Source organism: Pleurodeles waltl, chromosome 9, assembly GCF_031143425.1.
Source record: "Pleurodeles waltl isolate 20211129_DDA chromosome 9, aPleWal1.hap1.20221129, whole genome shotgun sequence".
In the NCBI taxonomy this organism is placed as follows: domain Eukaryota; kingdom Metazoa; phylum Chordata; class Amphibia; order Caudata; family Salamandridae; genus Pleurodeles; species Pleurodeles waltl.
In genome coordinates this window covers 1036965737-1036989940 of record NC_090448.1, presented here as the reverse complement: position 1 = coordinate 1036989940, position 24204 = coordinate 1036965737, and positions in this window count along the sequence as shown.

Sequence of the window (24204 nt, the reverse complement as noted above, 5' to 3'; positions counted from 1 at the left end):
GATGAGGTGAGCATGTTCTCAAACGTAATGCTTGCCTTTGTCCATTTGAGAATGCAACAGATACTGAAGACAGAATATGACATACTATTTGGAGGATAACACTTGAGTGTTTCTGGGATCTACTATGGCTTACTCCTGTGAAAGGACAGCCTGTCTTCAAAACACTTCTGCTTGAAGAAATTTATAATTCTTTGGTAAGTATGGGAACATAAATATATGGTTAAACATCCAATACAAGGAACTACTTAGGAATATGTGTTAAGCATCTGACATGGAATATGGAAATGTTCTGAAGGATATTAGAGTAACTTCATATCTAATCAAATGTTATTTTCAGTGTGACAACTTAATGAAAACCATTTCACTTATACACAATAAAAACACATAAAATCAAACTATTGCACTTAAAAGAAATAAATCCATGTGCACTTGAATCCTGTTCAATAACCAGGTGTCATTGATGCTGGGAGATTATTGTGTTTGCTTCCTGGCAGGAGGCTTGTTACAGAGTCTTGTTAGCCGTGTGTGCATTGGCCAGGGTGCGCACCACACCTTCCAGATATATCACTGTATAGGCGATCAGTTTATGGTTGGTGGAATAAAGGCAGATTGCTGTTGCGTGTCTGCATGTACAGACCCCCAGATGAGCCCACAGCGGTCGCATGTTGGGCACCATTTCGGGTGTCAACCTGCAGAGCCAGCAAAGCCGTCTTTTGGTGGCCGTCGCCATGAACTCTCATCTATTCCTAATGGGAGAGCCCCAGGTGATAGAGCAAGTACTTCCTCTTGATACAGTAGGTTAAAGTTACACCCAGATAGGACTGGGGAGCTAGGATCTTATAGCGGTTTTGAACTAGCCTGGTGCAACGCCTTTTCTCGAGGACTGTCTTGTGTTCAGATAGGGACAGAAGCTTTGTTGTTTTTTGGTTGAGGTTTTAAAAAGTTAAGCTCCGTTGTCCATAGGCTCTCGGTGTCAAACTGCTCTATTGAGGTATCAAGGTATATTCTTTCCGGTGAGCTGGGTTTTATCATTATTTCTTCCCCGATGTCATGATTTGTGGTGTTCATGACTGCTGATCTTGTTTTGTGAAAAGAGTTTGTCAAAGCTGCTCTCCTTGCTAGTCTTTTTGCGTAAACCAAACTCCAACCTTAACTGTGCTGGTGATATATGCCTTGGGAGCTTGAACATTTGCCTCTAGATGCTCACTACTGTAGCGTTCGTGACCTTTGAGTCCCTACAGCCGTCCCTACAGCAGAGTGCTATACTGGCGTAGGCTGGTGTTGGAACCACCTTAGGTCTTGCTTCTTCTAGCTTTGGGCTGAGTGCGTGTTGTTCAGGTTTGTTGACTGTCTGTAGCCCCATGGAGAGCGCCCCCCCTCACCTGTCTTATTATATTCTTTGTGTTTGAGAAAGGAACCGTAATGGTCAAACAAAAGGCAGAGATATTTGCTGGTTGCTGTTTCTTCAAGCGTACTTCCACTCAGCCCCCAAGTTGTGGTCCCATTCTCGTATCTCTTGCCTATTATCATGATTTTCGTTTTTTTATAGTTGATTTGCAGCCTGTTCTCAAGGGAGTAGTCTTCTGTGGCTATCAGGAGACCTTCCATGCCTACCCTTGTTCTGATGAGCAGCACACCGTCATCTGCATTTAGCCGGTTCAACAGTTGCTTCCTCCCCAATCGTGGTGCGTGGGAATTGACTGAAGACAGTGCTGTTGAAAAGTCTAACATGAAGAGATTGAATCACATGGCGGCTAATGCACAGCCCTGTTTTAGGCCTCTTGTCATTGGGATCTTTCTGGATAGGTTTGATCCGTTGCCCAGTTTAATCCTAACCCATGTGCTGGTGTGCAGGGTCTCAACAGCTTTCAGCAGTTGCTGTGGGATTTGCCAGCATTTAAGTTTCTTCCAGAGTGTGTTTCGATTGATGCTGTCAAAGGCTGCTTTGAAGTCAATTAAGCAGAGATAGAGTGGCTATCTGGCCTTTGAGGAGTCTAATATGAGGGATAATGCCCTGATTTTGGTGTCCGTGCCTTAGACACTATTAAATTCTGTTTGGTTTGGGGGGAATATTGATTATTGAATGGCCCAGTTGACCAGGTGCTCAAGGGGAGTGCTGGCTTAGTACTTTGCTTTGTTGTCAATGAGTGCGATCAGTCGGTAATTACTGGGATACAATTTGGCACTGCCTTTCTGTATTGGAGAGATTATAGATCCTCTCTAGGATTCCAAGATTGGTTTGTTTGCCAGGGCGTGGTTGAAAAGGGCGGGGGCATGACTTCAGCCCACTTGGGTGGATCCAATTTATAAATGGCCTGGGGAACTTCATTTGGGCCGGGGGCTCCCGTCTTTCTCCCTCTGTCTATTAGCCATTGGATAACTGCCGGGGAGATGGCAAGTTTGATGTCCTTATTACTAGAGCTGTAGGCAGTTGGGCTGTCAAGCTTGGGTGGCCTACCTAGGCCTCTGATGGTAGCATGAACCACAATGCCTTTGGTTTGCTGGAAATGGAGTTTCAGAAAAGATGCCCAGTCTACCTCTGAGATGTTTGAGTCTAAGACTCGACCTTGTGGTTTTTTCAGGGCATTTACAGTACTCCAGAATTTGCTGGCCTTCTTGTGTTGAATACCCCAGATGAGTTTGGCCCAAAAGTTCCCTTTTTGTAGCCTCCTCATTTCTCAGGCTGCCTGTTTCAGTTTTTCCTTTCACTTGTTTCAGTTTGGTGAGGTGGCATTCTTGACCGGGAAACCGTCAGAGTGTTTGATTAACTTTCCTCTAGCTTTTTCAAACTATTTGAGGTATAGGACTTCTTTGTGACTCGTGAGGTTTAGCACCTGATAATTGAAACATTTCTGGAAAATTGCTTGGTGTTTGAGTGAATAAAATCCTCCTATTTGTCCTTTGTTGACCTCCCTCTTCTTTGGGAGGCTTTTAAGTGATTGTCGGTTTCCTCAGCCAGGGAAGCTAAAGAAGTAGCTGTCCATTTGATTCTTTTCAGCTTGCTCAGGTGTTCGGTGGTGTGAGGTTCCGGGTTGGTTGCATGTAAGCCGGGTTCTAATTGAAAGCCACTTCCTGAGGTAGATGACAGCTTTCAGCCCTTAGTCCCAGTTTGAAGGAAGATACCGTTTGCATCAGTGAAAGGAGAACCAGGTGAAATTGATTAGTGAGTGTCTATTTACAGCGTGGAAAGAAAAGGAGGGGGGATATCTTCACAGAATCTGCCATTTAGTGCTCTGAGAAATAAGTGTTGAAGAGAGCTGTTCCTATGTTGCTTCTTTTTGCTGTTTTGATCAGTGCTTGTTCTGGAATAGGCAAGTGGTGTTCCTGGGCAGCGATTATCTCATTAATATGTAACCCTCCTAGCAAGTTCATGTTGAAGTCCCCTGTTACCAGTAATGAAGGGAGTATGTGAGGGCCAACCACTTGAGTGATGTGGTCCACAAGTGAGTTTGACATTTCCTCTTGATTTTTCCATCTCGGAGGCATATATATGTTGACTAGGATAAGCCCTTGCTCCTTCCTTCTGTGTTGATAGATGATGTGCACAGTGAGAAATTTGCCGGTGTCTGAAGAGAGCATCATGCAGCTGGCCTTTAAAGCAGTTGACAGATATACCCCGGCCCGTTTTCCGCAGCCGAATTTGCCTTCTTTGATTGCAGGAAGGAGGGCATGGGATTAGCCCGGGATGGGGATTGGTTCCGGGGTCCAAGTTTTTTGCAGAGTAATGATCGAGAAGCCTTGAAGATAGCTGAGTGTGTCAGGATCTCGCAGTTTCTCCTTTAGGCCATGAATGTTCCAGGAGCAGAGCCTTAAACAGTGACTGTCAAGAGCCTCCTTACCCCCTGGGGCGGAGATTCAATTTGTAGCTTGCGTCTGGTTGAGGATGCGGGCTACCTACTGCCAATCATCTCTCTCATTGCTGCCCTTCTGTTCTGGTGCATGTGTGTGAACCGGGCACACCCTGTGGTGTAGGAGTCTGGTCCCAAGGGTGGGCCTCTTGCACCCCAAAGGACCATGTGGGGAGCCACAGACGACCTCCTATTGTTGTCTAATGTGCTTTTTTATGGTTTGAGTGGGTATGGATAGCCAGTGTCTTCTACCCCTTCCAGAGTGATTCCTCACTTCTTGAAATGTCTACTTTCCTTGAGAACAGCCCTAGCCATGGTATTGGACTGGCAGATAACTTTGGTTGATTCATTGGCTTTCCCTTGCCCCGGATACATGAATTCTATAGATTTAATACATTTCTGAGGTGATGTAGGCAAGTCCTGGAATCTGCCCTAGGAGTTTTAGTATGTTTCCCCAGTTGAGGACGTCCATGTTCCCGAAAGATTGGTATTCTGGGTGGAGTAGAATTGTTCGGAACTGTTCCTCCCCTGGGGTGTTCTCAATGGGGTGACCTATTGTGTTGGAATTTTTATTCTCCGTGGGTGAGGGAGGCCGGGTGTGAAATTTGCCTCAGGGGTGGTTTAGGGAGGTTCCATTTGAGCCAGATCTGGTCATTCTCCTAACCAGAGGTGGTGTTTCAGGTTGAAGGACGGCTGCGGGCCACCTCACATCTTCCTTCGAGGAGAGCTGTACTGGCTCTTGGGCCTGTGGCAGTCTGTCCGTGGGGTGGGAAAGCATGTCTACTCCTCTCTGATGCTTGAGGCCTTGCATCCCCGTCACCCCTAGGCCATCATTGGCTGTCCACTGCCTTGTTGTGGGGGCTCCCTTAGCTGGGTTGTCCTGCCACCTATTTCCAGGTGGTGAGTGTAGGAGGCTGGACTGGCTTGTAGTGAGTACCAAGGGGTACTTACACCTTGCACCAAGCCCAGTTATCCCTTATTACTGTATAGGGTGTCTAGCAGCTTAGGCTGATAGATAATGGTAGCTTAGCAGAGCAGCTTAGGCTGAACTAGGAGACGAGTGAAGCTCCTACAGTACCACTAGTGTCATATGCACAATATCATAAGAAAACACAATACACAGATATACTAAAAATAAAGTTACTTTATTTTTATGACAATATGCCAAAAGTATCTCAGTGAGTACCCTCAATATGAGGATAGCAAATATACACAAGATATATGTACACAATACCAAAATATGCAGTAATAGTATTAGAAAACAGTGCAAACAATGTATAGTTACAATAGGATGCAATGGGGACACATAGGGATAGGGGCAACACAAACCATATACTCCAAAAGTGGAATGCGAACCACGAATGGACCCCAAACCTATGTGACCTTGTAGAGGGTCGCTGGGACTGTAAGAAAACAGTTAGGGTTAGAAAAATAGCCCACCCCAAGACCCTAAAAAGTGAGTGCAAAGTGCACTAAAGTTCCCCAAAGGACATAGAAGTCGTGATAGGGGAATTCTGCAGGAAAGACACAAACCAGCAATGCAACAACGATGGATTTCCAGTCGAGGGTACCAAGTCCAAAAGTCACAAGCAAGTCGGAGATGGGAAGATGCCCAGGAAATGCCAGCTGTGGGTGCAAAGAAGCTGCTACAGGACTGTAGAAGCTGAAGATTCTGCAGGAACGACAAGGGTTAGAGACTTCCCCTTTGGAGGATGGATGCCACACGCCGTGGAGAGTCGTGCAGAAGTGTTTTCCTGAAGAAAGACCGCAAACAATCCTTGCTAGCTGCAAGTCGCGCAGTTAGGGTTTTTGGATGCTGCTGTGGCCCAGGAGGGACCAGGATGTCGCCAATTGCATCTGGGGACAGGGATGGCGTCGAGCAAGACAAGGAGCCCTCTTAGAAGCAGGCAGCACCCGCAGAAGTGCCGGAACAGGCACTATGAAGTGGAGTGAAACAGTGCTCACCCGAAGTCGCACAAAGGAGTCCCACTTCACCGGAGGACAACTTAGAAAGTCGTGCAATTCAGGTTAGAGTGCCTTGGACCCAGGCTTGGCTGTGCATGAAGGATTTCCGCCGGAAGTGCACAGAGGCCGGAGTAGCTGCAAAAGTCGCGGTTCCCAGCAATGCAGTCTGGCGTGGGGAGGCAAGGACTTACCTCCACCAAACTTGGACTGAAGAGTCACTGGACTGTGGGAGTCACTTGGACAGAGTTGCTGGATTCAAGGGACCTCGGTCGTCGTGCTGAGAGGAGACCCAAGGTACCGGTGATGCAGTTCTTTCGTGCCTGCGGTTGCAGGGGGACGATTCCGTCGACCCATGGGAGATTTCTTCGGAGCTTCTAGTGCAGAGAGGAGGCAGACTACCCCCACAGCATGCACCACCAGGAAAGCAGTCGAGAAGGCGGCAGGATCAGTGTTACAGAGTTGCAGTAGTCGTCTTCGCTACTTTGTTGCAGTTTTGCAGGCTTCCAGCGCGGTCAGCAGTCGATTCCTTGGCAGAAGGTGAAGAGAGAGATGCAGAGGAACTTGGATGAGCTCTTATATTCGTTATCCAAGGAATCCCCAAAGACAGAGACCCTAAATAGCCAGAAAAGAGGGTTTGGCTACTTAGGAGGGAGGATAGGCTAGCAACACCTGAAGGAGCCTATCAGAAAGAGTCTCTGACGTCACCTGCTGGCACTGGCCACTCAGAGCAGTCCAGTGTGCCAGCAGCACCTCTGTTTCCAAGATGGCAGAGGTCTGGAGCACACTGGAGGAGCTCTGGGCACCTCCCAGGGGAGGTGCAGGTCAGGGGAGTGGTCACTCCCCTTTCCTTTGTCCAGTTTCGCGCCAGAGGAGGGCTGAGGGGTCCCTGAACCGGTGTAGACTGGCTTATGCAGAAATGGGCACCATCTGTGCCCATGAAAGCATTTCCAGAGGCTGGGGGAGGCTACTCCTCCCCAGCCCTAACACCATTTTCCAAAGGGAGAGGGTGTAACACCCTCTCTCTGAGGAAGTCCTTTGTTCTGCCTTCCTGGGCCAGGCCTTGGCAGCAGCAGCAGCTGCAGTGAAACCCCGGAAAAGGCAGTTTGGCAGTGCCAGGGTCTGTGCTAGAGACCCGTGGGATCATGGGATTGTGCCAACTATGCCAGGATGGTATAGAGGGGGCAGTTCCATGATCATAGACATGTTACATGGCCATATTCGGAGTTACCATTGTGAAGCTACATATAGGTAGTGACCTATATGTAGTGCACACGTGTAATGGTGTCCCCGCACTCACAAAGTCCGGGGAATTGGCCCTGAACAATGTGGGGGCACCTTGGCTAGTGCCAGGGTGCCCACACACTAAGTAACTTAGCACCCAACCTTTACCAGGTAAAGGTTAGACATATAGGTGACTTATAAGTTACTTAAGTGCAGTGAAAAATGGCTGTGAAATAACGTGGACGTTATTTCACTCAGGCTGCAGTGGCAGGCCTGTGTAAGAATTGTCAGAGCTCCCTATCGGTGGCAAAAGAAATGCTGCAGCCCATAGGGATCTCCTGGAACCCCAATACCCTGGGTACCTCAGTACCATATACTAGGGAATTATAAGGGTGTTCCAGTATGCCAATGTAAATTGGCAAAATTGGTCACTAGCCTGTTAGTGACAATTTGAAAGAAATGAGAGAGCATAACCACTGAGGTTCTGATTAGCTGAGCCTCAGTGAGACAGTTAGTCATAACACAGGTAACACATTCAGGCACACTTATGAGCACTGGGGCCCTGGCTGGCAGGGTCCCAGTGACACATACAACTAAAACAACATACAGTATATACAGTGAAAAATGGGGGTAACATGCCAGGCAAGATGGTACTTTCCTACACATGAGCCCCCTCGGAGCTCGTTTTGGGGGAGGCCCTTCCTTCGCTTCGGGGCCACCTCAGAGCTCCTCATTTTTCCCCATGGATTGTTGAACTCAGTGGTGTATACTGTGGGTGACTCAGTTTTATGCTCTGCAAGGTGAGTCCTTTCAGGGGCAGCATAGTTGTTGGTTAATGCGGTGTTACTCCCAGTGTTGCCTCCATGGGCTGTTTGGCTAGATGTCAGGTAGGTTTGCTGCCATGCAGTTCTAGGGTAGCTTTTGTTGTGCGATTTCGACTTCTAAGTCATTTCAGTCTTGGCTTTTTTCCCTGGTTGCCCTGGCTGGTATGTAGTGTTGCTGCTGCTCTTTATGGGTCCGGATGGCTCCATTTTCAGGTTACTCGATGATGCTCTTCTCCCCTCCCCAACGGTTTTCAATGTTTTCCTCAAGGGGGGAATCCTGACTGTTTGAAGCTGCTTTTCTAGGTCGAATTCTCTTGATTTCTGAAACACTGTTGTATTTGTCACTGTGTGCAGTGTTGATCCTTCCTTGTGGTTGTGTGGTAGTATGTGCTCCATTCTTGTCTTCCAGCTTTATTATTACGTTCCCTAATACGCTTGGCGACTGGCTTTGTTTGTCTAAAGTTGCAGAATAGCAGCATCTTGGAGCAAGGTCGTTTCTAACTTCTTAGCCTTCTTGATGAGGTTATTGAGGTCATTGATTCACTTATCTATGCCTACCACAAAGATTGCTACTGAGCTCAAGATCTCCACTTTTACATCCATCTTAGCTGAGTGATAGCTGAGTGCGTCAGCCATTGACTGAATGCTCCTAAGCAGTGCTGGCCAGTCGCTGTCTTCCACCCGCCTGGGGGATCCTCTGCTGATATTGCAGGGGGTCCACCAAGGTTTTGGTGAAGGGCCAAGATGCAGGGTTCTTGATGTGCAGTTGGGTACTCCTTTTCTTTTTCCTATGAGTATGAGGCGAGGAGTTCATTCCATTCTTCCTGTGATAGGTTGTTGAAATCAACCCCTGTGTTGAGTTCAGCTTCAGCCTTGTGGTGCTCTGCCTTGTTGAACTCTGTGCCGCCTTTGTCTGTGGAAGATGCCAGTGGTATCCCAATTTGCTTGTTTTTTTCATGCAGTGAGGGCTTTCTCATGCTTGTCTTATTCTGCTCTGTCTTTCCCGGACTGGTATGTTGGTAGTCTGGATTTGGTCCCCCTGCGTTGGGTTCGGCTGAGTTCATCCCCGTTGTTTTGTCCTCCTGACAGGACGATTCTTTACAGTATTTCTCCATTTGTTGCCACCCTTAGTTTGTTGCCCAAGTCTGTGTTCATTTTTCCATGCACAGTTATTTGAGAGTTGCTTGTGTACCTGCCTGGAGTGGCTCTGCTGAGTTTATATTTGTTTTTCTTGTAGTGCTAATTGTCATCTGGCTGGGTATTGGTTCTGGCTTCTGTAGTGCCCTTGACTGCCTGGAAGACCTGTCCTGTGGAGTGCCAAGAATATTCATAGTATTTGGAGACAGAGATTGCTGCTAGACTCCGATTATCACTTGAGGTGTCAGTGGGACAGGACAGGGGGAGTGAATGGCAGCTCCTCGGTCTTTCAGAATTTGGAACTTTGTTGTTATCTTGGGTTGGCCGGTGACTGCTGCCCCTGCTGTGGGACCCTTCTGACCCATACAGGTACCAGCTGGCTGGAAGCCTGCTGGCTTAATATCCACGGGGATCACTGTGACATGCCCTCTTCTTCCTATTGGGCTACGCCAGCTGCACCGGGGATTTCTGCAGCCTCCCTGACCTCATTGCCTTTGGTGTTCTTTGCGGTATTGATGCACGCAGATTTGGCTTCTTTAGAATGGAGAAGTGTGCCTAGGCGAGTGAGGATCACCAACACCTTGCAAGCTGCCTGAGCTGCTTCACAGGGTGCTGGGGCGCACACTTGCAGCAGCCACACTCGTCAAGGCTCAGGTTCTGGGTTCAAGTTCCAGAGTGGTTACAGTGCGAGTTTCAGGTGGTTTCTGGGTCGGATGTCGCAGGAGGAGCAGAAAGAAGCATGCGTGAGTTGGAGTGAGACTTCACTTGCAACCTTCAAAGATGTTGTGGCTTTTGGTGCTCTTTTGTTGGTCTTTGCTGGCACAGGTGTTGCGGGTGGCCTGTCCCTGCTCTGTTCTGCCCGAGCCTCGGGCCACCAGCCCTAGCCCAGCCCGGAGCCCGCCCTCTGGCCTCTGACCTCTTTGCGCTCACCGGAGGCCTGACCAGGAGTTAGCTGAGTTGATTTGTGATGTCAGTGGGTGGTGCCGTGTTGCAGGTTACTGGGTTCCCTCTGCTAGCCCTTCTGGCCCCACCGGCCCCACGGCCTCCTGCACCCTACACACTGTCACGCCACCCCTCCCTACACACCCCTGTGCTCAGTTGCTGTCAACAGGCTGGGCAGGGCAAGTTCTGGTGGACGTGAGGGCACAGGGGCATGGGGGAACGGGGGTTCATGGGTGCAATGGTGCAAGGGTGCGTGGGAAGCAGGGAGACGCAAGGAGGCACTGGAGCACTGGAGCCAGCCACATCCCCATATTAGTGTAGGAGTTCTCACAATAGAGGGAAAATGTTGCTTAGAAAGGTGACTTATAAAGAAACTATTTCCTACAAATAAAACAAAAGCACAGCTAATGTTCCATTTCATTGAAGAAGGAAAATCCATTTTCTGTCTCACTTCTGCACTGCTACACTTCAGGAGTGCTGCTCTTTTAATGAACAATTACTAAAACTGGAGTAAAAAGACATTTTGGAAGTTACAGAAAATGACAAAATGGAGCACCAGGAGATGACAGTACTGCTATGTGAAAAAACTGCAAGCAAAAGTGGATTCACTGGGGAAAACTGCAGGATTAGAAAAACCTTTACATTTGCAAAAACTGTAGGGTAATTTTGCAGCATAATTTAAATGTTGAGGAAGGATTAATTAATGGTGCCTTGGGTAAACTAATTGATTTAATTTTGTTTTCTAAAATGAGTGAGGTTGAGTACTTAGGTGGTCATTACAACCCTGGCGGACGGTGTTAAAGCGGCAGTAAGACCGCCAAAAGGCCAGCGGACAAAAAAAGAGAATTATGACCCTGGCGGGAGCCGCCAACAAAGACAGCCACTTTAACACACCGCCCGCCACGGCGGTACAGACAAGCAGCGCGGCGGTCACCGCCAACAGACAGGCGGAACACAATGTACCGCCCTTAGTATCACAACCCGCCAATCCGCCACCTTTTCCGGGGCGGATTCACCGTGGATAAAAACACGGCAGAAACAGCTTTGGCAATGGGAGTGCAAAGCCACAGTCTCTCAAGTCTCTACAGTGGGTGGCTTGCCCACTGTGCCATCCTGGGGAGTGCAAAGCCACAGTCTCTCAAGTCTCTACAGTGGGTGGGGTGCCTACTGTGCCATCCTGGGGAGTGCAAAGCCACAGTCTCTCAAGTCTCTACAGTGGGTGGCTTGCCCACTGTGCCATCCTGGGGAGTGCAAAGTCACAGTCTCTCAAGTAGATGCAGGTCTCCACTGGTTCTGGAGGGGGACTGGTGCCCAGACTGGATGAGTCTCCCCGTGAAAGTTCCTTTCCTGTCACTGTCCCAGCTGCACATGGGATAAGGATGCCTGATTTGGCGGTGTATTCATTCCTACCCGGTGCTTGCCCTGTTCAGCGGTGCTTCGACATGGCGGTTCAGGACTGTTCAGCGGTGCTTTGCCATGGCGGTCTTTGCCCTGTTCAGCGGTGCTTCGACATGGCGGTTCAGGACTGTTCAGCGGCGCTTTGCCATGGCGGTTCTGGTACGGACATTGGTGTGTGGCATGACGTTCCCTACACTGGGCATTGGTGTGTGGCATGACGTTCCCTACACTGGGCATTGGTGTGTGGCATGACGTTCCATCATAGCCCACCTGGGCTGTGACAGCTGGGGCCCTCCTGGGCTGTGACTCCGGCGGTGGTCTCCTGACCAGTGACGATACTTGTGCCCTCCTGGGCTGTGACTCTGGCAGTGGTCTCTGGACCAGTGACGATACTTGTGCCCTCCTGGGCAATGACTCTGGCGGTGGTCTCCTGACCAGTGACAATACTTGTGCCCTCCTGGGCTGTGACTCCGGCGGTGGTCTCCTGACCACTGACGATACTTGGGCCCTCCTGGGCAATGACTCTGGCGGTGGTCTCTGGACCAGTGACGACGGTGCTGGCGGTTGTGTCTCGACCGCCGGAATTGATGGCGCATTTCTCCGCCGTGACACTCACAACAGGCTGGGCAGACTTCCTCTGGCCCTTCCCCACCTTTGGTGGAGTCACAGCTGACTCTCCAATCTCCTTGGAACCCATGTGAGTTGTTTTCCCACCAGGAGTCTTCACATGGTCCCGTCGTCCACTCTCCAATTTTAGAGCCTTTACAGGGAGTGGGCTGCCAGTGCCTTGGCTCCGGGTCATACTGCCTGCCCTGGTGGCTGGTGCACTCCACAAACCTTGAACAGGCACCACTGGTATTGGAGGCTTTTTGGCCGAGGCGCTACGACAGGAATGATGAATTGGAGGGGGGGTGTTACACAGGGACAGTTTATGACAAACACTGGGATGGGTAGTTGGAGGGGGCCTGGGAGTGGAGGAAGAGGAGGTGGTTGTCAGAGGTGTCACTTTAGGTGTTTTGGGTGCAGGTGCAGGTGCAGGTACTGGAGGCTGTCGTGAGGTGGATGGATGTTGGGTGAGTGATTGCCGGCGTTTGTGGACTTTTGGAGGGGGCGTCACAGACACACTGGGAGAGGACACAGGGGACGTGTAAATGGCAGTGGAGGTGGTGAGTGCAGGTGAGCGGCTTGTGGTGCTGGGTCTCCTTGTGCGATTCATGGTGCCTGTAGATGTGGTGCATGCAGGTGTGTGTGTAGACAAGACTGGGAGGGAGGAGGGAGAAGAGGAGGAGGGGGACACAGTGGAGGCAGTGGATGTTGCTGGGTCTGTACGTGGGTGAGGCTTGCGTGAGTGCCTGTGGGTTGTGTGGTGCCTATGTTTGCTTGAGCTACCTGTGTGTGCTGACTTGTGTTGCTGGTCTGAGGTGTGCTTGGGATGGGCTGGGGTACAGGAGATTGGGTCTGGGTGGAGCAGGTTGGAGGGGGGAGGCTAGACACAGGGACAATGGCTGCCATCAGAGCTGAGGCCAGAGATTGCAGGGTTCGCTGAAGGACAGCCTGACCAGAATGAATGCCCTCCAGGAATGCATTACCTTGTTGCAAATCTCGTTCTACACCCTGGATGGCATTCACAATGGTAGACTGTCCAACAGTGAGTGACCTGAGGAGGTCAATGGCCTCCTCACTGAGGGCAGCAGGAGTGACTGGGGCAGGGCCTGAGGTGCCAGGGGCGAAGGTGATGCCCACCCTCCTGGGTGAGTGGGCACGGGGCGAACGCTGAGGGGCTGCTGGGAGGGCGGTGCTGGTAGGGGAGGTGGCGGCTGTACCTGTAGAAGTGGGGCGCACAGATGGTGCCGCCACCACAAGGGAGCCCCCATCGGCGAACGAGTCCGTGTCGCTGCTTGGTGATCCGGTGGCCGACGTGAAGCTCCCCTCGCCCTCCATCCCACTGGTGCATTCAGAGTCCGTGGTGTGGCCCTCCATGGCCATGTGGGATGCAGCTCCCTCGTGCTCCGGTGCCACTGTACATCCGCCTGATGATGCTGATGTACAAAAGGACAGGGAGAGCAGAAAAAGGGGGGGAGACAGAAGAAACAGAGTTTTAGTGCATGGCATACCGCTACCGTTGGCGGACAAGACAGACACAGCAGCCCCCTTCAATATGCCGTGCTCCTGCCCTCTGCACAAGCAATTTCTGGGATATGGCCTACATGGCAATGGTGGACATCTGCGCACATGGATGCCACAGGGGCAACTATACCTCGACTTGGCACTCTGCTGAGGTGGGGTAGAGTGCCACATGGCCTACATTACAGAGGGGCCTTGCCTACCGAACTCGCCCTGGCCTAGGGACACCCACAGTCCACCTCCCCCACCCAGACACCTCCACTGTGCGCAAAGTCCGCAGAATGAGAGTGTACTCACCCCCTTGTGTCTGCTGTGATGCCCTCAAGCACCCATCCAACACCGGGTAGGCCACCGCCAGGATCTGGAACATCAGGGGGGTCATGGTGCGACGGGCACCCCTCCCACGTTGGGAGGCCATCCCCAGCTGAGCCTCCGCCATCTTCTTGCTGCAGCGGCGAATGTCCTCCCATCTCTTCCGGCAGTGGGTGCCACGTCTCTGGTGGGCCCCCAGGGTCCGTATCTCCTTGGCGATGGCACACCAAATGTCCCTCTTCTGGTGGGCGCTGACCTACGTGACATTCACAAGGAAAGAGGAACAGTCATTAACAACTGCACCGTCGTTGTGAGTGGCCCCCTCCTTACTCTGGCCATGTGGCCCATTCATTCCCATGCATTAATGTACTATAAAATCTGCCCCCTTCCCTCTTCCAACCAGCCCTCTCCACCCAGGCCTAGCCCATACCACGTGCTCCCTGTGTGCTAACCTGTTGGTCTGGAGGACCGTAGAGTAGCGTGTACTGGGGGAGGACCCTGTCTACCAGTTTCTCCAACTCCTGTGCAGTGAAGGCAGGGGCCCTTTCCCCAGACGCAGCAGCCATCGTCGCGTCCAGACCGAGGTCACAGCAGCACTTGCAGTGTAGGTCCTCTCCTGTCGAAGGTCAGGTATCTAGTGATTAAACAGATAGAAAATGGCGGTGAAGTCTGCGGTGGTGACGTCCGCGGCGGTGCGCATCATCACCGCCGGCGCACCTGTTCATTGGCTCCTGGGACCCATAGGGTCCAAAGTTAACCAATGCAGCATTGCGCCGCGGTCTACGACCGCCTACCGCGACGGTGTGCAACTCCAGCGCAGTTACCCCACAATCCCATTGTCCCAGTTTAGAGGTCAGGCAGCCGCCATTTCAGGGGCCCACATGGCTTAATTTCCCTCTGCGTCACAAATAGCTAGGCATACACTCAACACACATACAGGAAGGGTTTTGTGAGTGGTGTAGTCTTGTGTGTAACTGTGGGTACATACCTGGAGGAATAATGACTGATTCTTCGCTGTTGTCCTTCGTAGGCACCGTCAGCTGGGACAGTTGAGAAGATGGCGGAATCCTCCGGTGTACCGACCGCTGGTGGACCTGTTGACAATGGAAGAGCGACATGTCATCGTCACCTACCGGTTTGACCGTGCCACAATCCAGGAACTATGTACCCAGTTGGAGCCAGACCTGATGTCACCAATCCGCCATCCGACTGGAATCCCCCCTGACGTGCAGGTGCTGTCAGTGCTCCATTTCCTTGCAAGTGGGTCTTTTCAGACAACAGTGGCCATGGCATCAGGGATGTCCCAGCCTATGTTTTCCAACGTGTTGTCCAGAGTGCTGTCTGCTCTGCTGAAACACGTACGGAAATACATCATTTTCCCTGAGGTGGCAGATTTGGCTACAGTGAAAGGTGACTTCTATGCCCTTGGACATATCCCCAACATCATAGGTGCCATTGATGGGACCCATGTAGCTCTGGTCCCCCCCCACAGGAGTGAACAGGTGTATAGGAACAGGAAGAGTTATCATTCAATGAATGTCAACATGGTATGTTTGGCAGACCAGTACATCTTGCAGGTAATTGCTATGTTCCCTGGCTCAGTGCATGACGCCTGCATCCTGCGAAATAGCAGCATCCCTGATATGATGGGTCAACTCCAGAGGCACCGTGTATGGCTATTGGGGGACTCTGGTTATCCCAACCTTTCCTGGCTATTGACCCCAGTGAGGAATCCCAGGACCAGGGCAGGGGAACGCTACAATGAGGCCCATGGGCGGACTAGGAGGGTGATCGAACGCACCTTCGGCCTCCTGAAGGCCAGGTTCAGGTGCCTCCATATGACAGGTGGATCCCTATTCTATTCACCGAAGAAGGTGTGCGAGATCATCATCGCCTGCTCCATGCTCCATAATTTGGCTTTGCGACGCCAGGTGCCTTTTCGGCAGGAGGATGATCCAGATGACGGTGTTGTTGCAGCTGTGGAGCCTGTGGACAGTTTTGAGGAGGAAGCTGAGGAAGAAGACAACGACAACAGCAATATTTCCAGTGACACACAGGTGAGAACATTTTCATACTTAACATTACATTAACTCCCACACATCTACCTCTATCCGGTTTTTCGATTTCAAACACTATTTGGTAACTGAGTTGTACCTTTCCATTACGGTTTTACAGGTGTGGTTACCAACGTGTCATCTGCTTGCATCCTTCAAGGACTTGTGATGTGTGACATAGGTATGTTAGCCTTACAATGGGAAACGCATTATGACACTGTCATTGATAATACATAATTAGTAAATCACAGACTGACTCCAGATTGTTTTGTGTTTCAAGGGTGTTTATTGAAGTGCTCAGAAATGTGAGGGGGTTGTAAAAAGAAGATGGGTGATGGCGTAGGAATGTCCATGGCAGAGTCCAGTCTATTAGTCTCACAGATGCACTGCCCATCTGGGCATAGGAAGTGGAGCTGGGGCAGTTTAAGTATGGACAGGGTAACAAGGTGGTACAGTGGGAGGACAAACAGGGTGGTCTAATTTCCTGGCGGGGGTCTTGCCATCTTGCTCTGTCCTGTTCCTGGATCTCAGGGACCGCTTGCGTGGTGGTTGTCCGTCTGCAGGGGGTGGGGTGCTGGTGTGTTGGTCCTGTGGCGGGGCGTCCTGTCCACTAGCGCCGGCGGAGGTGGTGGGCTGTTCATCATCCTGGCTAGTGTTAGGGGCCCCTTGGAGTGCCACGGTGTCCCTCATGGTGTTCTGTATGTCCTTCAGCACCCCTACGATGGTGCCCAAGGCGAGGCTGTTGGTCCTGAGCTCCTCCCTGAACCCCAAATACTGTTCCTCCTGCAGGCGCAGGGTCTCCTGAAACTTGGCCAGGACCGTCACCATCCTCTCCTGGGAGTGGTGGTAGGCCCCCATGATGGAGGAGAGGGCCTCGTGGAGAGTGGGTTCCCTTGGCCTGTCCGCCCCCTGTCGCACAGCAGCCCTCCCAGTTCCCCTGTGTTCCTGTGCCTCCGTCCCCTGGACCATGTGCCCACTACCACTGCCCCCAGGTCCCTGTTGTTGTTGGGGTGGTGGGTTATCCTGGGTTCCCTGTAGTGGTGGACACACCGCTGATTGACCTGTCCTGGGTAGGGAGGTTTGGGCCCGCTGGGTGGGTGCTGTGCTGGTGTTACCAGAGGGTGGAAGGTCAGTGTTGGGCTGTGCCTGTGCAAGGGGAACCGACTGTCCCGAGGCCCACGATGGTCCGGCTGGTCATCAGGATCCAGTAGGGCAGAGCTGCTATCGTCACTGTGGGCCTCTTCTGGGATGTGGAGTGGTGTTGTCTGGACCCTCTGGTGTGGTGACAGTCCTTCGGGTTCCTGCAGGGGCATAAGAGCATGATTATTGCATGTGTGTGTGATGGTGTGCAATGGGTGGGTGTCTGTGTACCCCAGTGCAAGCATTCCTGTGTGGGGGCTTGTGTGATGATGGTTAGGGGGTTGTTCTGGGTATGTGCAGTGAGCATGCTTTCATGAGGGGTGACCATGCTTAGTTGTGTCATGCAGGGCTTGGTGTTGGGATGTGTGGTTTGTGTTATTAGTACCTCTGGATGCATGATGGTCAAGACTTGCTCCTCCAATGTTTGATAGTTGTGGGGGAGGAGGTGGGGGTCCGCCGCCAGCCCGCTGCACCGCAATGTTGTGCCTGGAGACCGTCCCCCGTAGGTCGTTCCACCTCTTCCTGATGTCCTCCCTATTTCTTGGGTGCTGTCCCACGGCGTTGACCCTGTCCACTATTCTGCGCCATAGCTCCATCTTCCTCGCTATTGATGTGTGCTGTACCTGTGAGCCAAATAGCTGTGGCTCTACCCGGATGATTTGCTCCACCATGACCCTGAGCTCCTCCTCAGAGAAGCGGGGGTGTCTTTGGCGTGACATGGGGTGGTGTGTGTGATGTGTGGGGTGGTGTATGTGGTGATGAGTGTGGTGATGTGTAGTGGTGTGTGGTGTTTGGTGCGTGGATGTTGTGTGGGTGATGGAGTTGTGTGCCTCTGTGTGATGGGGTTGTCTATTCTGTGCTCTCTCTCTGGCCTTCGTTCATGATTTTTCGGTTGTAGGGGTTTGCGGGTGATGTGGGTGTGTGTTTTATATAGTATTGGGTGTGTGGGAGTGGTGTGTGTATGTGTATCAGGTGTGTGTATTTTGAATTGTCCAATGTGGCTGTGTTTTGGAGATGTGTGTGTATTTTGAGCGCGGCGGTGTGTACCGCCAATGGAATACCGCAGTTGAAAGACTGCTGCGTGGATTCGTGGATCGTAATAGCATGTTTCTGTTGGTGTGGAGGTGGAGGTTTTGTTTTTGCCAGTTTATCACTGACCTTTGGTGTGGCGGAGTTGTGTGGGTGTCTGAATTTCGGCGAATTCCGAGCTGTGTGTCATAATAGCTGTGGTGGAATTCCGCGGCCGCGGCGGTGTATTGGCGGTCTTCTGCACGGCGGTAAGCGCCTTTTACCGCCAATGTTGTAATGACCCCCTTAGTAATAAAATTTTATCAATTTGAAGGTGTAAAACATACTAAAAGGCCTATTACGTGTATGTTTCAAGCATATGTTTTCTCTAGCATATGTTGGAGCAATTAATACAACTGAAGGTTTAAGTATAGATGCAGCATTCATTAATAGTGTTACTACAGTCTTTAAGGAACGTATGGCATATGAAGCCTTATCACAGGTTAGAACATTTTCTACTTTGTATCTGATAGACTTTAACAGCAGTAAAGTAAATACTGAATTTGTGTCAAGGAGCACAACTGATTGAGAAGTGTTTATGCTCCGCATTTAGAACAGTATCCTGTTTATGAAAAACCTCCCATCTGCCCAAACTGAAAACTTTGGAAATATTGCAGTGATGTTGCTGAGATGAAGTACAAGAAAAAAAACAAGGAAGATTTCAAGAAAAAAATACTAAGAATGCTGGTGTTATTGTTAGTTACCAGTTGTCAAACTCCTCTGGTGTCAAATGCTATGTCAATGTGGTTCTAAATGCACTGTTGCCTTTTCCTCATCTTGTTCACACAATTGAACAGAAAAAATAGAAAGATTGTGCTGTGCTTGTGCAGTGATAGAACTAAAACATGTTCTGCATCTCAGATCTTGCAAATGTATACACTGCATCTGTACACTTCACTCAAAACGCTCAAGAAGATGCACAAAAATTATTGATGGTAGCTTTTGGTATCTTAGGAGAAGAGATGGTATCCACTGATGACCTATTTGGACTTAGTTACTCATGAGGCCATGAGTGTGAAAACTGGTCTTTTGCATCAAGAACACACATAGATTTTGAGTGATTTATTTGCTTATTTAGCTTAACTCTATTACACTATAAAACTGACAATTGCGACAGGTTGTTTAAAGAAGCATCACAGAATAGTACCTGGGGACATAATCAATCAGATATGCTATCAACTTTGAATATGTGAAGAAGTTGCTAATATATTATCCTTCTGCTACAGTGATACACATCAGAAGGAAATAAATTGGATACACACATAACAAATGTTAAAGGTGGACAAAAATCTATTTCTGGAAAAAACATATTCCTGTATAGCTAATATTTTTCATGAAGGACTAACTATTACATCGGGACATTCCATTGTCTACTTAAAAAGTACAACTGGATGGACAGACTGTAAAAACAGCAACTTCACATTCAATCAAAGACTACCCTATAACCAAATTTCTATCTTCTGCTCCTTGAATCTACGTTCTAAGGAGGATTACTCTTGAAAAAGTGAAACTGTTCTAATGCAATTATTTATGAAATTATGAGGCCTACCAGAGCTGACATCTCTACAGTATAAGGGATTCCAAATACTGATATGCCACTAAATTGGCATCAGAAATCACAAACTAAAAACCAGGACAAAGAACTATTTTATGGATAAAGAGATACTGCTAAGGTTATTATCATTATAAAAATGTTAGTATTATCTCAGGATAATGATTTTTCTTTTTAAGTAAAAAACAGATGGACACACTATAATAAGAAAACCTCACAAACATATAGATATTGCAACTAGAGCTACAAAGTTATACAAAATATCTGAATTGGAACACTGAAATACTCTACTTCTAGTTTATGGATTGACAGTTTCTATGCCATCATACGTTCTACCAGGAGTGATGTCTTTATAAGGCCTTTCATATGCTTGTATCCTTCAATTACCTTAAGCATATGTTTTAGTACATTAGTTGTGTAAGTATAAATAAGTTAAATAACTGTAGTGAGCGTGATGCATAGTGTCGCTAATTTACAGTGACATACTATGCAGTTGTGTTTTTTTTTACACGATCTATGCGATTATTTTTTCCTCAAAGTTAATTGATGAGTCTCTATACAACACATAATTTATGATGTAAAAGTATGGAACCTGTTAACAGTAAAAAATGGAAAATAAAATGCTTAAATTATATCTATGATTGCTTTGCAGTGGTACAGATTTGTAGAGATGTATTATTAACATGCCCTTCCATTGCAGAAGCATAAACTCTATTGAGCAAATTTACAATTTTAAACTTCTATTTATGTTATTTCTCTTTTTACACAGATGAATGGACCTGCTTATTGTAATAATGTAGGTAACTAATTACATCTTTCACTATTCATAGTACATCCATAAATATACCCAGGGAGACACACTGATGCACACACTGATATATCCTGGTGCACACTCATACATGCACTAACACAACCAGCAACACATCGATGCACACACTGACACACCCTGGCATACATTCATGCATACGCTGGCACACACTCATATATACATTACACACCAGACACACACTCATGCATATAGTGACACACCCAAGCACACACTCATTCATACACTGACATACACAGGCATACACTCATGTATGCGTTAACACACACTGATACATACACTGCACAGCAAGGCACACACTGATGAATGCACTAACATACCTAGAAACATAGTCATGCATATACTGAGACAGCCATGAACACACTGATGCATACATTGAAACACACAGGCATACAGTGATACATACACTGACTCGTCCAGGGGCACACAGAGCTATATACTAACAAACCCAGACACACACTCATGCATACACTACCACACGGAGAAAAACATTTACACATTCACTGACACACCCAGTTACGCACCCAGGCTTGCACTAACATACCTAGGTACGCACTCATGCATGCACTTCAGAGCCAGGCACAAAGTAATGAATGCACTAACACACCTAGGTGCAAACTCATGTACATGCACACACTGATGCATACATTAAAACACACAGGCACACACTGATAGATACTATGCCACACCAAGGGACACACTCAGGTATACAGTAACACACCAAAGTACACACTAATTCATACACTGACACACCAGACACAATCTTATGCCTACATGGAGATACCTAGGTATATATTCATGCATACACTGAGACACCCCGCCACACACTGATGCATATACTGACACTGCCAGGCACACACTAATGCATACACTAACACACTCAGACATAAATTGATACATACACTGACATGACCAGGCACACACTCATGCATACATTAATACACCTAGGTACAAACTCATGGATACACTTCACAGCCAGGCACACACTCATGTATGCACTTATACACCTAAATATACACTCATGGGTATACTGCAGAGCCAGGCTCACTCTCTTGCAAGCACTAACACACCCAGGTACATATTCATGTATACACTGAGAAACCCCCACACACCGATGTATACATTAAAACACGCAGGCACTGATGCATACACTGACAAACCGAGACACACACAGATCTATACACTAACAAACCCAGGCACACACTCATACATACACTAACACACAGAGGCACACATTTAAGCATACTCTGACACACCCAGTGTAGGACCTTGGAGTATTATGTGGTGTGGGGGTCAGTCTTCACCATGTAATACTCCCACAATATTCCAAAGATGGTCCTTGGATTCACACTAGTAAATCTGTAGATCAGTCTGGGTATTGTAGCAAAGAACAATCAGGCTTTAATTAAAGGAACATGTGTTAAACATTTCACAGCAGAAACATGAACAATAAGGAATTGACACGACTCAAAAGAAATCCAACAACAGTTAATAAAAATAGAGCTTCTTTTTATATACATTTAGACACCAGAATGAACAGTATAGGTTCTGGAGAACCAGAGACATTGATTTTAGAAGCAATAGAAAATAACTGCAGAAATGGCATTTAAACATTGCTTTGAAGTCAATGAGAAAATGTCATGTGTTTCAAAAATGCACATAAAGGATGAGTTGCATGCAACCCTTGAGTGGTTGAGCTAGTGCAGCCCCTGGGACAGATCACGACAGCCAGAGCAGTTTTACCTGCCCATGGAATCCGGGTGCATTGTTGTCCTGGCTGTCAGTGGTTCTGAACAGGACTTGCGTTGAAGTCAATGGCAGTAGTGTCACTGATGACGAACAACCACTTGGAGTTTGAGCTGTGGGGAACTCTTGCAGGGTTAAGGTGAATGCAGGTCCTGGGACAAGGCCACAACAGTCAGTTCAGTCTGGGTGCAGAGTTGTTCTGCCTGTCTGTGGTGCTGAACAGGGTTCACACTGGTGCTGAGTTTACCACTAGCAGGATGATCATGACAAGGAGATGCAAAATCTCAGCTAAGGATGGGTTGCAGGTGTCAGATGCAGGTTGCACACTGTGCCCTGTACCTGCAGTGTCGAGTGAATGGGTTAGTTACCAGGTTGGTAACCAACAAGCCTTGGCAGAGGTAATGGTGCAGGAATCCTTTGGGAAGTTACCAGGGTCCGAGGGAGTGAGGTAGCTGCCTAAAACCTGGTGACATGCAAGAATATGACTCCCAGAAGACACTAAGGGGGTTATTACAACTTTGGAGGAGGTGTTAATCCGTCCCAAAAGTGACGGTAAAGTGACGGATATACCACCAGCAGTATTACGAGTCCATTATATCCTATGGAACTTGTAATACGGCTGGTGGTATATCCATCACATTTGGGACAGATTAACACCTCCTCCAAAGTTGTAATAACCCCCGTAATCAGGCCCCAAGTCACCTGTTTTATGATGATCACACAGCGGGCCCAATGGCTGATGAAACTTGGGATCCCGCAGTCATCTTTACCTGCAATTTGAAGGGTACTAGTTCCACTATTCCAAGTGAGACTAAAGGTGCTTCTGGCTTCCACAGGTGTACCTCTGGTCAGGGGTCAACAGTTTCATCCAAGGACAAAGGTCAATCATGCAATTCCCACTCTGTTGCCTCAGACACAAAGTTTCCTTCTATTGCTTTGGAGCAGTGGTTAGAGTCTGGTTTTTGGTGCGGCAGAGCTTTTTCCGGTCCTTATTTGAAGTTGGTTGATCAGATCTGAGATTTTAGTGTCAGGGGTGTCCCTTTAGTCCTGGATTTAGGGGAGTTATGGGTGTGGAGACTAGCATCCAATGGGCAGCTAGAACCTACCACTAATCTGCCCCTGAGGTGACCCCATCCGGTGAGACAGGGCACCTTTAGCTACCCAGAACCCTCTATTATGCCACTTCTAAGGAGACAGAAACTAAAATGTAATGCACAGACCGGGCTACTCACCCTAGAGGTGTGGTCGGCCTGCTGTGGGTGTGCACAGTCCTGCACACCTAATTTCCCACCTGCACACAAACAAGTGTACAGGGGGCAAGGAGAGGGCTGTTTCCTTACTGCTGAACAGTGCTGATGGCTATCAGGGACGTTGCAGCATTTGAAGCACCCCACCCTGATGGCTCTATTTACTATCCCAGCTAGGGAGGCAGGAAGTGTGACCTCGAACCCACTTCAGCCCTTTTTTATGACCTCTGGGAGTGGAAAGGCTGCCTAGCAGGAGATAATACATTTGTGGTGGCAGTAGCAAGTGTGGGAAAAAGCTTAGGGAAAGCATGGGCTGCTTGGCGAGATTAGAAAGGAGGAGGGCAAACAGATGGTCACCACCTGGTTATACGCCAATTTTTCCTCAACACAATCTTAGTGTTGAGTGAGAGAAAACAAGTTGTTTGGCACCAAACCTGACATATCTAGGCGGTACCATGATGGAGCTAGTAGTCCTGGTCAACTGGGGCTTAAGTCCCATGATAAGTCCCATGATATCCTATAGACCAGCCTGCACGTATAGTGCACCTTAATGAACAGGATGATATAGAGGCACATCAGCTAGTGCTTACATGCCTGCACCTCAAATATAACGCACCCAGCCTCCTGGGCTGCAGAGGCCTTCCTTTTGGGTGTCTGACATATATAAGGCAGTGCATGTAACTGTGCCACTCAGGGAGCGTGCACAGTCAAACTCAAGCAGTTTGTACTGCCCTGGTAGTCTGCAATGGCAGGCCTGCCATCAGATGTATGCTTGGGTCCGCTAGATTAGCAAAACCTTG